This window comes from Buteo buteo, chromosome 21 (genome assembly GCF_964188355.1).
Source record: "Buteo buteo chromosome 21, bButBut1.hap1.1, whole genome shotgun sequence".
NCBI lineage: Eukaryota > Metazoa > Chordata > Aves > Accipitriformes > Accipitridae > Buteo > Buteo buteo.
This window is the reverse complement of record NC_134191.1, coordinates 5575743-5591535: the sequence shown is the minus strand read 5'-3', so window position 1 is coordinate 5591535 and position 15793 is coordinate 5575743. Positions and strand designations below refer to the sequence as shown.

Below are 15793 nucleotides of genomic sequence, written 5' to 3'. Positions count from 1 at the left end.
TCTCATTTAGCCAGTCGTACCCCAAGTAAGACTGGGGACAGGACCAGGGATGTGCTGAGGCAGAAAAGACTATGTAATAAATCCAGCAAATCCAAAGGGGTGAAGCAGTAATCCATGGAAACGTTCCACACAAGAGGGGGTTTTAAGTGCCTTTAATTCCCAGCTGCAAACCCAATACGCTGCCAGAAGGCGGAGACCACTGAACACAAGGGGTTAATGGCCTTGCTAAAGAAAATGATACACATAATTTCCTTTTATCATAAAACAATACGTTTATTATTTTCTGTGTATCTGTTAAAGGGCACGGCCTTCTGAGTGGAAAACAAAACACAGTTCGGTCACATGTTTATTTGCTTCAGCTACTCCCTTTCCCTTCTGATAAATAATCAAACATGCCATCCAGAAAAAACAAAACCAGTGAGCTGGGAAATTTGATGGTCATCAAATAGACTAAGATACCAAGAAAAGCAGCCCACTGTTCCCACAGTGAGTTTTCTGCCCCACACCTACACTAACATCTGAGTAAATAACTTCAGTCACTCTTTCCATTTTCCCCATGCAATTACTCCTACTGTTAAACAAATTGTCCTTAAGGCAGTTGCAAACACCATTTTTTTTTTTTCCTGCAAAGTAGAACAACTTCTGAACATTAAAAAGCCAGACTAGCAATATATTTTAAAAATATGTTTGTTGTACTTGCGGTTTGGCTGAACACACAGCTTGATTTCTCTCTCTCTCTCTCTTTTCTAGGAAGATGGGGGTTTACGGTTTAAAATTTTAAAGTGTATTTGGATCTCGGAGAGGCAGGAAAAGCCTCGAGGAGGATGGGTTTTCTCCATAGGGCAGGCAGCATATTTTCCATTTTCTCTTATGTTTCACACCATATGAGCACCACGAATGCTCACCAAGAAAAAGTTACCTCCTATTTCAGTGGACTTTTGAGGGGGGAGAAACAACCGAGAAATATCAAGTAGTTTTTCAAGTCACTTGAACAGAGAGGGAAAAACCCAGCATACGTGTTGCAAGACGGATTACCCAGAGGATCTACGCTATCTTCCAACAACCCCTGAAGACCATTCATACAACAATCATTAATACTGAAAAACTGCAGAGAAAATCCCTCACGTGAGAAGTTAACAACCATTACCCGGCGTGAGCACGCTTTCCCTTTCCTTTTGTAGTACCACAGGTCTAAACAATAGTAATATGAATGAGATAATAGCCATGCTTGTCTCAGCAGCCTGATTTTTATTAGCATGAAATTGGTACAAATATTAGCAAAGCTGGTTCGCAAGCGGTGCCAGAGCCACGATGCAAACAATTTGCAGAAAACAAAAAGCGACTCGGCGGGCTCGCACCTCTCTTTTGCTGCGCAGAACAGCAGCCACGTTTCCTTTTTTTGGCAGGTTTGTTGGTTTGTTCTGGGTTTTGGGGTTTTTTTTTCTTTTTTTTTGCCACTTGTGCAAGCGCGAGGAGAAGCCACAGCACCCAGCAAGCAGCGGGGACGGTGACACGCAGCTGTTCCCGCTCCGGGGGGGGATCGCAAGGTGACAGGCACCCCGAAAGAGGACTCGGTCCTCGCCGCTGTTCTCCGAAGCCATGCCAGAAAACCCACCCTCATTGTCAACACCGCAGGAAACAACCTGAACCAGCTTCTTTTGCTTTAAACCCAAGCAATTCCCCTCTCCTGCGCTGCCAAGCTGCCCGCGCGAGGCAGCAAGTTAAAAGTTCAGCCCTGCCTGCACGCTCCTGTCCTCTGAGTGCTCGCAGAGAAAATGAAGAGTTTAACAGAGTAAGCTCTTACTGTCTGCCTTTAGATTTCCATCTTCGCGCTGGAGATGTGTTTCTGGCTGTTTCTGTGAAGCGGGGGCTGAAGAATGGTAAAAAGATGTTTGAATAAACAGGAAGTGCTGTGCAGCCGGAGCGCAGGCTGGAGGGAGACGGCGCTGGAGCACTGCCCTTCGCCGGCAGCCACCGGGTCTCTGCCTCCACAGTAGCAACCTCTGCTTTTACTAAACGACAAAGAAACCGCAAAGTGTTCCTTCCCTAAGTCTTCCCTCGCCAAGCGGCAAGATCGGCTGGAGCTCGCAGGTAATCTCAAAGTTGGGTTTAGCACTACAGCGGGCGCAAACATCTAGCCATTCAGCGTTATTAAATTCCCCGTCTGTGAGCAGAAACATGCAGAACTAATTATGTCCCCAACTAGACCAAACAGCGGCAAAAAGCACACCTCACTTCTCCATCTAGACAAACTCCTACTCGCGCCTAAGTTCAGCCAAGCTGACTTTCCTCCCCTCTAGAGTGCTGCAACTCGCTCTTAAGACCGGCTCGCGAGGCTGGCCGGGCTGCCGAGCTATTCTCGCTAACTGCGTGAACTGAAATATAAACAACCGCCCCAAAAATGCAACTTGTCTCGGGCGCAGGACTTGCATCCAGCATCTCCGCAAGCATGCATTTAGCATTCAGGCAGATGCTTTCCCTTCTTCGTCATCTCCTTCCCCTCCCTAAAACAAACTACCTATTTAACTCGAGATGACTAACTAACCGTCTCCCCACCCAATTATCAAAGCCCTGTCTTCTGTCATATTGGTGACATGACACAGATATTGTCAAGAAAAAGTAAACTGGGGCTGGCACTTGAAGGCAGCTCGTGAAGAGATGAGCAGTCGAACAGCCATATTCAATAAAAAAAGAGGAACAGGATTCCTTTAGAAAATGTATTGCTGTTGTGGCAACGTGCTGCTGCTGCTGAAGGGACTGATTTGTTATTTAGCATGTAGTCTTGGACTGTCTGTCATTCTGGGTGCTAATGCTCTGCTAAAATAACTCATTGGGAGCTGTCAGTGGGATGTTTACATAGGCCCCCAATCTTTTCTTCATACAAGGAAATTTTTTACTGGAATTCATCTTCTTTTGATCTCACATTCAAAGCAACAGCAGCTTGATAGACATGCAAGTCTGAAAGCAAATCCAGACGCTGAAGATAAACCGCCAGAGTATGACAGGCAGGAGCATCTAAAGCTTATAAAAATGAAGAGAACAGCATGTCGTCTGAGTATTACAATAGCAGAAATCAAGAGACATATTAGGTGGAACTGATCAGCCACAAAAACAGTTCAAAAGGCAGATCATAGAAACAGAAGACTAAGCTAGAAAAAAAAATAAATTGGAAAGATCTGCTTTACGGAGGCATCACCTCCTTTCTGAGTACCACAGCGTTTCCGCTCCAGCATGTAAACTTAAGGGGAAAAAAAAAGAGGAGGGCTTGTGCCGTCTTCTACTAACTCAGCAGTTCTTACCTTCAACTCACCAATTAATTTGCCGAGTGTACGTTTCAATTACGTGTTACTCAAAGCGAAATAAGAATAGGACGCCCTGCCACTTGCATCTAGCCCAGCCCTCCAAAACCCCAGAGGGATGGGGAATCTGTGCCTCTTCCTTAGGGAACAGGGGAATCGCATCCCCCCGCAACCAAGGCGCAAGAGGGGCCCTGGCCTCAGCCCCTGCCACCATTTTAGCTTGTGCGTCTTTTAAAGGGCTGAGTCTTGGGATGCTCTTGAGCTCTGCCTCTCCCACCGGTGCAGAAATATTAGTTCAGAACATAATTTTATTTAAATTGAATTACGTGTGCCGCGGAGTCGGCAGATACGTACCAAAGACGGCACTTGCTGGGAAACAATTGCTGAAACTTTCTCCAGAAACCCATACATTTTTAATTTTTCTTCCCCAAATAAGCTTCTTATTCTAATTGAAGTCAGCAAATATAATGAAAAAGTAATTCTCAAACAATTTTGTACTTAGAGCTGTTTGTTAACAAACACTGAACGAGCAGCAGTGTTAGGTTAAAGGGCAGCAGGATTCCACATTATAATTTAGCCTGCGGTTATTTCTGATTAAGAACACCCTCCGGGACAGCAAAGCAAGATCTTCTTTTGCAGCAGGCATAGCTTTTAAAATTAGCCTCTTCTGCATAATAAAACCAACAGAAAAACTGTGGATTTAAAACTGTATTAACCAATTTGAAGTGCTGCAATCAGTTTATGTCTCCCTTTCTGCAAAACACCGTTCGCTGCCTTAGCCAAGTTACAAATGTAAAAATGCTTCCTGGATTCTGAAACTGTTGTAAGAAAGTCACCTTCTGTCATGCTTATGTAGCTATCTAATGTGCTAAAGGCTGATTATTTATCTTTAAACTGTACTAGTTTAATCTTTTAAGGTCACCACTAATCTGCTCCAACCTTTTAAAAAATAGCAGCTTTCAAGACTTACTGCTGGAATCACTAAACTCAACGCTGAATGTCATTGTAACGGATACATTAGCCAGAATGAGTGCAGTTTTACAATGTAAACACCAAATATAAATCCCCACCTAAAAGAGAAGAAAAATACGATCTCCGTGCCAGGAGAAATGTCAGTAAATAAGACCAACACCGTATTATTTCACACAAATATCATTCCAAATCGCGTTGCTCTTTCTCTCTTCCCCCCACCTCCCTTCCCAGTGCAAAACAGGCAAAACTTGGGTATAATTTAAAGGATCATTAGGTGCTTTTTCTTTCTCTCTTCCCTTTCGCAGCAGCAACTTTGCATGCCTGCTGCAAAGCCTCACGACCGCATTCGGAAGTCGCTGTAAGTCCAAAAACCCCATCGCAGGTTATTTGTGTGCGTGTGCTGCACAGTGGCCCTTCTGTACTCGTCTTTTTTCTTTTCCCCTAGACTTCTTCTGGACTTGAATGTCACAGTAGACCTTGAATGTGAAATGGCTTCAAGCTAATTGCTTTAATTGCTTGAAGATGTGCAGGCAGGTGAAACCCGATCCCCTTGGCCATTGTAGAGACCAGGAACAACACAGGAATGTTTACATAGTGGTTTGAGTTTAATAGACAGTAGAGCTGAGTTTCAGACAGCTAGCAAAAACACAGCTAATAGGTGACCTCTTAATGTAGTCCTCCTTTTTAAAAACAAAATACAATTTCATTTTATACAAGGCAATGTCCCTAAATGCCAAGGTTATCTGCTTGACTTTTTGAGTGAGCATGCACTGCGTTGCACCTGACATTTATACCAGAAACTCTATCCTGAATGCATTTCCCTCTACCTTAAAACAAAAAGCACTTTATGTGTCACTCACCTTACAAACAGATTAGAGCTGGATGGGGTTTCCTAGTAAAGTGCAGTCATTTTAATTTAAAATTGAGTGGGTTTCACCACTGTCATACTCCTTTTGCCCCAAAAACACATGGCAGGGGATGTAACCTGAAGCACTGCATCCCTCATCCCCGCACCCGGGCACTCCCCCCGTCCTGGCGGGGACCAGCACAAGCCCTTAGTGGGGTCTTCTGGAAAGGCAAAGTATGACTTTTAACGACTTTCACTCCTTTTCCAGAGCTTCCAGTACATTTGCTACACACTGTGAAGATACGGACTGGCTGCGATGCACTTTTTCAATGGCACAGCTTGGTTTCGCGCACGGCACAAATTCAGCAGCTCTTCCTCAGGCAAAACTCCTCCTGATCGAGAATTGCAGCATTTGGGGTCACTGAGAATCAGGCTTGCTTTCCAAGAATCACGAGGTAGGTAAAACACACTTAAAACCAGCCAAAGACCGGCCAGCAGGTATAACACAAGTGTGGCAAACAAAGCAGAAAGAGGGATTTTGGCAGTAGCGGTAGCATAAAGGTATCTGCTCTAAGTCTAGTCCAAAAAACAAACACTGGAAACAGGCAATACCCAGTACTCTCTTTCCTGGCACAGGTGCTTCGAGTTTTGTTGCCAATCTTAAAAATGGTTAAAACTGCTTGTACTGGGTGAATATTAGCAGGGAAATGACATGCATTGCCTCCCAGACAACTAGGAATAACTAAACTAGCATTTATGTAGGAAGGAAAAAGGGAAGGCAATCTGAGGAACAAGACTGGGAAAAGCACAAATGCACGGAGGCAGAGGAAGGGAGGCCAAACCAGCGTGTATTCAGTACCAACGAGAACGGAAAAACAACCCCTAACCCCAGAGCCCTGCGAGTAAAGGCCATTTCCAGTCTGATCTTTGCAGTTCTGCTCAGAAAGTTTCAAATTCTCTAGTACCTCAGGCTGAAACTACCACCCCCCTGGGCAGAAGCAAACAGAAGCAGGCAGAAGGCTGCTCCAGCCACTTCTAGATGCAACCGTGGCTCGCGGGAAGACAATAGACGCTGGTTGCTGCGCTCTACCTTGCCTGTTATTCCCAATCCTCAGAAGCAAATGAGTAACTGATCTTAAATAATACAGAACAAAGGGAACAATAGAAGCTAGAAAGCAAGCCGGGATACTTGGGAACATGCCTCTTTTCTGTTGACAGGCAATCTTGCCAGCACACATGCATGCACTGAGTCGGTGTCCCGTGTCCCCCCACGTCACCTCCAAAAAGCTCAAATTCCAGCAACCATGGGATTTTAATAGAATTTTTTCGGTACTCCCCCCCCCCCAAAAAAAAAAAAAAAGAGAAATAAAAAAAGAGAAGTTCAGAATAGGAAAAAACCCACCCCCGGTGTCAATTTAAAGATTTAGTATAAACTAGTTCAAGCCTGTGGGAGGAAGACTAAGTGGAAAAAGTAAACACGGTCCCCCCAAGTAGTTCCCCTGGAAGCCGAGCACGCAGGCAGTGCCTGGTACCGCCGGCTGCCCCGCGCCTCGGGGAGGTCAGCCCAGCTATGCTAAACTGACAGGTTCAGTTTACAGCAGGCCAGCACTTTGTTTGGATATACTGGCCTTGCTCACCGCCAGCTTAACAACAGATGGCTAGAAAACTTTCATTATGTTGCAGAGAGCTGAACTGCAAACAATCGGGGAAAACTGTGAAAAGTTTAACTCTCTGCAAGCCGAGCGAGGAAGCGCTTGCCTCGCCAGCCGGCTTCCCGCTCCCGCCCCGGGCATGTGCGCCTTTAAATTAATTAAAGCTGGATGGGATGATTAATCATACCTGCGCATGGTCCTGGGGATGCTTGAAAAAAAGAATCTGCGATTTGACAAGGTCATTTCAATAAAAGTAGCATTCCAGAAGAAAATGGACTTTGACGGACTGCAAAGCTGATTTTAAGCCTTCCTCGAGCCTGTGGCTTCAGGAAAGTTATAGAAAGTTTCAAGAGTAATCCCCCAGTCGGGGTTTATCGAGAGCTTTCTGACGAGTGTTCTGCCATCTCCAGAAGCAGAGCCTCCGTCCCTCGAATTCCCACTTCAAACTTTCGCACTTGACGGCAAGAGAAGGCCACCAAATAACCCAACACACAGATCTGAATATGATTTATCCAAATCTGTGTATAATTTAAATATTCATTAAATTGATTTGAGTCATATGCACCCTAATATCTTTTAACGCTCTAAGGCAGGTTGTAAATGCACCTTCCAAGGTTTAATTCAATTGACAATCTTATATACGTCTCATCACTGGAAACGCATTATTTTATATTATTCAAGAAATGAACAAATCTGTTTTCCACAAATGTATTTTAAAAGCGACTCTTTCCTGTTATTGAAAGAAAATTGTGTTTATTACTCCTTTAGCATAGTGTAAACTCATAAACGTCAACAGAGAGTACAAGGAAAACTGTCAACTAAATATTGTTTCCTTCATGAGCTGCTCTTCCAAGTCAATTACGCCTTTCAACTTCTGGGGCATTGTATGATAAACTGGCAGTAAAAATCATTCACATTAATATACCATGGTGCCTTGCCTGCAAAAGGTAATTAAAGAAGTAAATGACTCATAAGAATAGACATATTAGCTGCAAAATGAAAGGCAACTGAGCTGCCACATGAAAATATGTACCATTAAGATACTGCATTTTCATATTCCTGTAATCAGCTTCAGTAGACTAATGCTTATTTAATCCAGTTCTCTGCTAAGTCCATCAACAACTGTTTTTTGCTGTTTTCTCCTTGACTGAACATTATGTGTGCAGGTTTGGAATAAATACTGCAATAAGATTTTTGCATAGTCAATTGAAGAACAGGTTTTTTATCTTTTAAAAACTATTTTTCTTTCCCACCAAGAGGAATACAGCAGAGATGGATATCGAGAAAACCCCTATTTTCTGGGGTTCTTTCAGTGCCAATACGCTTTGAGTGAAACACATACCCTGTTCTAGTGTGCACCATTTTGATTCATGAAACTATTAGCAGGAAAAACAAGCCTAATGACTCCATCTTCCAACTTTCCCCTTCTGCACGTAGGGAATGCTTTGCCTTGTTAATGTGGGTTTTCATTAGGGTTGGAAAAATCAGACTGATTTTCTCCAGTCTTTGAGGCAAGGTGGGGCAAGGAGAGGAGCAGGCACCGCGGGGTTTGCGGAGGAGATGGAGACGCGGGCTGGGGAGCCCGAGGGGCATCGCCCTCGAACGATGCACGTACCAACAACCTGCCCTCCCCAGCCCTGACTTTTGGAAAGCTTCAGATGACAAAAGACCCGAACTCCAAACCCACAGGCACCGTCCCTGCATCCCAACCTGGCAAGTAGGACCACCGAGCTCAGCGCCAACACGCTCCTGATTTTTGGGGATGGCCTTCGCTGGGAGCTCGCCCTGCCTTCAGGTGACGCATGGTGAACATCTCGGACCACCCCTGCTCTGCGGCTGTCATATAAATCCAAGCCTTTTGGTAAAGGGTGTTGGGTTTAACTTCCCAAGTCTGTCCTCCTCCCAAGGGGATGGCAAAATTCAGAGAACAAAGTACACTTGTCTCCATTCTCCAAAATAACAACCTGAAAAATACTCTAACTTTTATAACTCATCCTGTTTGCGAGCAGTAATTAAAATATTCTTTTCATCACAATAATAGCTCTGTAAGGCCAAGATCCAAACTGCTTTTGACTGCACAGCTACCACAATTATTTTCTGAAGTATGGGGTAGAGTTAACTCCAGTATCTCAGCTATCACTATGGCGCGACTGTTGACAAATGCTGACTTTTCTAAATGGCAGATGCTGCCTATGTACCATCCATCCTTTATTTATTGTGCCCGACAGAGGTTTATCCTTGCAAAAAGAGATCTTTCAATAAAAATCTGAACACAGTGCTTTGGAACCTGCATTACATGTTGCTTATTTATCGCTATCAGTATGAAATAGTATAAGACTTAAAATGTAGGATCAATCATTATTTAAACTGTATTATTGCTTCTCCATTTGAGCAGACATCACTTTGTACCCACAATTAATGAGCTCTAGTCCTTTTTCTAATTAAGGAACAAAGGTTCTTCTGTGTGGAGTGTAGAGTGACACTGTCTAGAGAACACACATTTAAATACAAGAGAATCCTTCTAATTACCTTAAAATAGGATTTTTAATATCCAGGAACACAACAGGATCAAGAAATTAGAGCATTTCCAACAGCATTTACAAATAAGTCATTACAAAACACTGCTAAAAGGTAATAATGCATCCCTAAAAATAACGGGACCTTATGGAGACTAGTGCCTTCCATATTTATGTCATTAACCTCTGAGCATTGATACAGAGAAAATGCAATACAGAAATTATTTTGTATATGTGTATACGTAGAGACAAATCTGAAAAAAATGAGAAGTCGGCTAATAGAGCATAAAACACTTTAGGCTCGTGCAGATTAGGATCCAAACACGTAATTAAGAAAGTCAGAAAGGTAACCTCGCTTTATCCAGTAATTAGGGCTGTTAGAAATAGGATACTGTCTCTTAAAAGTGTTACAAATATACCGCACTACTAAATAACCTGCACTGCTGGGAAAGTATACTTGCTATCAAGGGCAAAGCTGCTATACACTGAGGTAACAGTAAATGACAGACTGTTGTTCAAGTCCATTAGCTGCTATGTGATAGGAGCACATTCACTAGCACACGACCTGTGAAAAATCTTAGATCTCTTTAAATCTTTGAATTGGATTGCTGCATTAATTCTTAAGAACTGCAATCCTTCAACCAAGTCAAATTACCCTCATTAACAGGGGAAAAACTGCCTCTGCAATAAGTTAAAAAAAAAAAGATATTTATTACCTATAATCACTTTCACGTACTTCACCTGGAAGCGTGACAAACTGGGACAACAACTTCAGAGGCTGGCACCAGTTCAGCTGCTGGTGGGGACGGGATGGAGGGGACGCACGCGCCGCGCACGCGTAGCCGTCTCTGCATGTGTGTGCACGTTCCTGCGCTGACATTCAGCGTAAATAAATGTTCTTCTTGGGGGAAAAACCTCAATGAATGTTCTAAGAAAAGAAAAATCACTAAGAATAAGCACAGGCACTGAAGCGATCTGTGTGTGTGCCACTGAAATAACCGCAAAAGAGGAGGGGAAATTCTTCAGTTATTCAAGGCTTGATTAGAACACTACTTCATAATTAGGCATGTTACAAGTATTGTCATCAACCAGAAAATTCATGTACTAACTAAAAGGTCTCAGAAGCTGGCTCAAGCCTTCTATTCATTAACAACATCTGCTATTAATGTTTAACCCTCATAAACATGCACAAAACGTTCAGCATTCAACAAAGATTAAAAATAAATATTTTGTTGTTCTATTTTATCCGCGTGGCGATCTGCACGGTTCCACGAATATCAAGAATCACTAAAACGTCCATGGAGATAACAGACAAATATTTGGTCTTTGTTGGAAAGAAGATATTTCTTTCTCCAGTCACTGCTTCTCCGCACTTCAGATGTTATGGCTTCCAAGCTAGGCCGGTGCAGCACAATAAACAGCAATGCAGACATACACATATACATACACCTCTATGACGGTATGAATCATTTATTTTAAAGGTGAAACTCCCTGGAACAGTTTTCAGGCCGAGTGTTTCAAAGGACCCTCTGTTTAAATTTTTTCTCATTTAAAAATGAGCGTTCTGGGACAGAAGATTCACTGCGAAACGGGGAGCTGAGTAAGTCCAGGATCCAGAAATGAGAAACAGAGCATTTCATCTTCATTTTACTGCTGCGAGTCCAGATGAGAGCCCCGATCTCGCAGTCAGATCCTAATGGGAAGATCTTTGGAAGAGCCTTTGGAAAGACTCATTTCCACCACTGCGGTTCTAACGTAAGCATAGCGATCTGCTCGCACAGGCTCACTTACAGCGCGGAGACGGAGCTGAGCGGTGAGCTAACGTGACCCTCTAACGGCTCCTGGAAACACACCCGGGCATCCTCGGACCCGCGGACGGGTCTCGCCTTCCCTGCCTGCTCCCCTCCTGCCCGCCGCCGTCGCTGACCCCCAAGTCTGCGCAGAGTCCGCGGGACCAGCGGCAGGCGGGCGAAGACCCAGCCTGTACTCCATTGACCGTAATATTTTTCATGTGCAGTAACGCCAAAATACAAACCAAGCCACAAAAGTAATGAAAAATACAGCTCTTTTTGTCTTCAAACATGACATTCATGGCGGATTCACTGTCTGCATGTTGCAGCACGCTCTATTCTTAGCACCGTGCCTTTTAAAGTTAGGCCCATTATTTTCTACGGTGTATCAAGATCAGTATGTATAACATATGCCATATTGTTGACACTTCCCTGGATGTACTGCATGCCATATGCCTAAAGCACTAAAAGGGGTGATGAACAGAGTGGCAATACTGAAAGGAGAACAAGATACACTGAGCATGTTGAATGAATTCAGTTATATAATTCAGCCAATAAGGGTTTCCATACATTTAACAATCTCCTTTTTTTCCTTCCCCCCCCCCCCTTTTTTTTCCTCCCTTGTATAAAAATGAATTTAACAACTTTCCGCTGTGAAAAGTTAACACGCTGGACACGTATTCAAAGCAAACATTTAATCACAGTGGGCCCACCAGGTCTAAAAAGTATACATGTAAAGATAGATCATATATAATCACACCAATAAAACAAACAAAAAAGGACAATTCATACATTTTAGCAATAAACCAAAAAAATAAAACATACAGTTCTGCTCCTGCTTCTACTCGTCCTTTATTTTACCTTTCATAAATCTATACCCCAAGTCCAATTCCTAGAACTAGGGAAGATGTCATCTTGCCCATCTTTAAAGGTTTATTTACTAGTTTCCTCACTAAGAATTATTATTTGAAGAACCCAGAAACTAATGCTCTCTTACGCTACAGTATTTTTGTCCAAATCTTCTGGAACGGATTATAAAATTGAAATGTAAGAAGGAACACAGCCGAGCTATATTTATAACAAGAACACTGCTCTTCAGCATCTGATACATACACATGTGTATCCTCATTTCTATGCCATCCCTCTGCACACTCTAATGGGTACACTAGCTGCATACTCGTCATTAAAAAAAAAAAAAAAAAAAAAAGAGAGAAAAAAAAAGGAACTGACTCATCACTGTGAAAAGTTTTGACAGTACTTGCATGCAGAGCCCTGGCAGAAAGGTTCAAGCTATTCGGTTCACCACTTGCAACCAGCCACAAACGACACACCTTGGACTGAATGAATAGTCGGGAAAAACAAAAACACGCAAACTCTTGGCACGGGTACAGGCTGGTGGCACAGATGAACCCGGGTCTAATCTGCAAGTTTAGTCCTTGGAGCTATGTGCTACCTGGAGGAAGGAAAAGATCGGGGATGTCTGGAAAGCAGGTATCGCTGCAGGAAACTCGCACCAAGTTTCCACTGCCAAGATGCTGAAGGGGTCCCTGGGAAAAAGGAAGAGCATCGCAGAAACGCCCGGCGTGCACACAGGGCACTCTCGGGGGAGCATCCCGCCTGGCACCGAGCTCAGGGGGACCCGTGGGGAAGCAGGTTGCTCTCCTGGTGCGCGGGGAGCCCGGCCGCTCCTCCTGGGGATGCTGCTAATGCTCTGGAGCTAACGATGCCACGCAAAGCTAAAGCTTCCCCGTCCTCTGTCGTTAGTGCCACTGTACACCCACAGGCAAAGGATCCGTGGATCAAAGGGGCTATGAGAAGATAAGGAGAATCCATTTTAATTTCAAAACATGGAAATTCCAGCACAGGAGATCACTAAAGAAGATCAGTTCTGTTATGTTTCAGTGGTGTGTTGGAGGGGAATGTTGCATTTTAACTCTACATGCACATACGTATTTATTTGAGTAAGCAACATCATTAGCAGCATAAAACAACATAAGGGGAACATGGGACTTTTGTTAAAGTGGAAGGCAGAATCCTCTTCGTGAAAGACATCAAAGAAAAAGAACACATGCTGATGTTTAAAAGCAGTCTATGTCTAATACAGAACATCAAGACTTTTAAAAAGAACACAAACCAACAATCCCCCTGCCCTTGCTTCACAGTATTTTCCTTAGAAACAAACCTAGCACTTACTGCTGACCAGGAATTAGCTGTCACTGCCAGTTTAAAGCACTGGTTGTATAATCCCCCAGTGAGTACTCAGATAAAAACTTATATACACAAGTTTCACATTGTCAAAATTAGGACAAGTGGAACTTTTGTGAGTGGAAACACTTGCACTTCATCAGTATTAGGCCAGAGGTAAAGGGGAGCATATGTCTCAAAAAATTAGGAAGGGGATGGGTTTGGAGGAGAGTGTCAGCGCCTGCTCCCATCACGCTCTGAGCTTTCTTTGGGGGAAAACAAAGCAAAGCAAAGCAAAACAAAGCAAAGCAAAACAAAAAAGCTTCATCTTGCAAAAGCCACTGCTGTACAGCTATTTGCACAGGGAACTGGTGAACAGGCACCACCTCCTGTCAGCATCCCTGGGTTTGTGGTTTTAGTACATTACACTCGGCAACGCAACGCTGAGTAACGGAGCAAAAAAGCCCTTTACCTTCTGGTCTCTAACTCAGGGCTGGTCCAAGCAGAGTATAGCCAAACGCTCTACTAGCTGTTGGCGACGTTAGTTTGATGGAATTCATCCAGTTCCTTGTGGACTACTGTCCATATTAGGAAAAAATCCCCACTTGACATTGGCACTGGGATCCAGCCCTATCCGCAGACACCAGCAGCATTACAGATGTTTCCTTGGAAGCCAGGTTGAGACATAAGGACCGCAGCCATGCCAATGGGCCCGTGATCCTTCATAATTAATTTCATATAAGGCAAAAAACAATCCTACCAGGGCTAATTAAAACATCTCTTGTGCTTGCACTGTAAAAAAACCCACACAACAACACACAGGCAACAAAAACAAAAGTAAAAAAATCCCCTAACCCACCCTGTGGTGAACTTTGTTTCCTTTTTCATGCGGCGCTGGTGACGTTCACAGGAGAGCTCAGAAGGGTAAAAGGGCATCGCTAACATGGCAGCTATTTAATTCCACCAGGCAGATCCCCGAGACCTGTAACGAGTGTCTGCTTCCTACCCATCAGGCCATTAATCACCGAGACTCCTAAAAGGTTCAATTCATGTGCCCACTCAGAGAACTCATGAGATGCCTGATAGTCATATGTCATTTGAGAAGGGAACAAAACCGTAGTCTTCTCTGAACTGATGTAGCTCCTATTACCAAGAGACTCTCTCCCTTGGGAGCAACCAGAAGAGAGAAATGAAGGAGAGCTGACTCAAAGCTCTGCCTCACAAAGACACATAATTGATGCAGAAGGGGGAGAGAGTTATAAGGAATCTGCCACTGCCCTTCTTTTGCCAATAATCTGGGCAATTGGTGAAGGGACTTTCAAAGTGGTGAAAAACATCTTCAAGTTTTACTAGATACACCCTAGACAGGCAGGCTGCCCACCAGCAAAGACTGCCCTCCTCCTTGGATAACAGCTTGGCAAAAGCAAAGGAGGTTTTGGCCATCTTAAAATCGGACCATTTCTACTAGTGATTAACTTCACTGTTCTTGGGACCCTCTGAGCAGCTCGAGGTGCGTGCTCACCAATTCTTTGCTCCCTTTGCTACCCACTGCTTCGAAATCTCGATCCTTATCTGGTGATGTTCTTAAAAGCCTGGGAGCTTCCCACCTGGGAGACAACTCCAGCTCCTCACCGTTGCACAGCACCCATCGGTCCAAGCACAAATGCACGGGGGTCCCGGGTGCTTGGGGGACCTGGGCTCTGTCTCGCTCGGGGCATGGCAGCGGTGAACCGGTGGGAAGCTGACCCCCCGCCCCTGCACACCACCTCCCCGGACCGGGCTGAAACGTGACACACATATATATATCTATCATTTGACAGTGTCGTTTCCTGGAAATGACAGCTGAAAAGAAAAGAGTACGAAAAAGGGAAATACATACTTTGCCAGATTAAAAAAAAATACGGTCATATATGCTCTGCATTTGGTGGAAAATTAAGAAAGAACAAGCCATTGTTTATCCTGCTCTCTTGCTGCTTCTTACTGCTTTTCTTCATTTAATTACTGCTCTATCAGGTAAACTAATAGATAAAATAGACAAAAATATAAAAACCTAAAAGCACCTCAGCAATCGTTTTACATCCTCATTAGTCTTCCTGGAAATAGTCCATGCCTCAACAGAAATATTATCCACATTCTTTCTTCCCCCCCTACAAAATGCAGCAACAACATTTTTTTCCTCAAACTAGACAGTGAAACTAAGTTTCAGGCAGCCTGGCATATTCACTGCCACTCGATACTTTATCTTTCTCACTGGCACCTTTTGATCTCTGAGGCTTTGGAAACACTAAGCTGAACTGATCTCCTGCTGTAATTCATAATTACCAATTCACAGCATTTTTCAACACTCAGTAGATGCCAGCCTGCTGCTTAGGAGTTAGCATACAATTGAAAAATGCTGAAATTTGTTAGCCAATTGAGATTTTCTCAAAATTTTCCCTATTCCTCCCGAGTGCTGTAAAAACCGTATTGAGCTGCTGCTGTTACCAGAAAGCCAACTTGGATGCTTGGTGCTGCACAGAGCAAAGAGGAGGCA

At 43.8% G+C, this 15793-nt stretch overlaps 1 protein-coding gene and 1 long non-coding RNA gene across 12 annotated transcripts in view; one reads left to right on the top strand and one right to left on the bottom strand.

Annotated features, from left to right (window-relative positions):
- Nucleotides 1-15793, bottom strand: part of FOXP1 (forkhead box P1) — a 389251-nt gene that overhangs the window by 121912 nt on the left and 251546 nt on the right. The window contains exon 1 of one of the 11 annotated variants that reach the window (XM_075053042.1): nucleotides 1805-2336. The exons of the other annotated variants lie outside the window; for them this stretch is intronic. The gene's annotated coding sequence lies outside the window, so the exon portion shown is untranslated. Of the gene's footprint in view, nucleotides 1-1804; nucleotides 2337-15793 lie in introns of those variants that run through there. 11 annotated transcript variants of the gene reach the window in all.
- On the top strand, nucleotides 1972-9054 carry LOC142042774 (uncharacterized). Its single transcript, XR_012653845.1, has 3 exons — nucleotides 1972-2091; nucleotides 5387-5573; nucleotides 8460-9054. It is a non-coding gene; the product is annotated as an uncharacterized LOC142042774 (long non-coding RNA).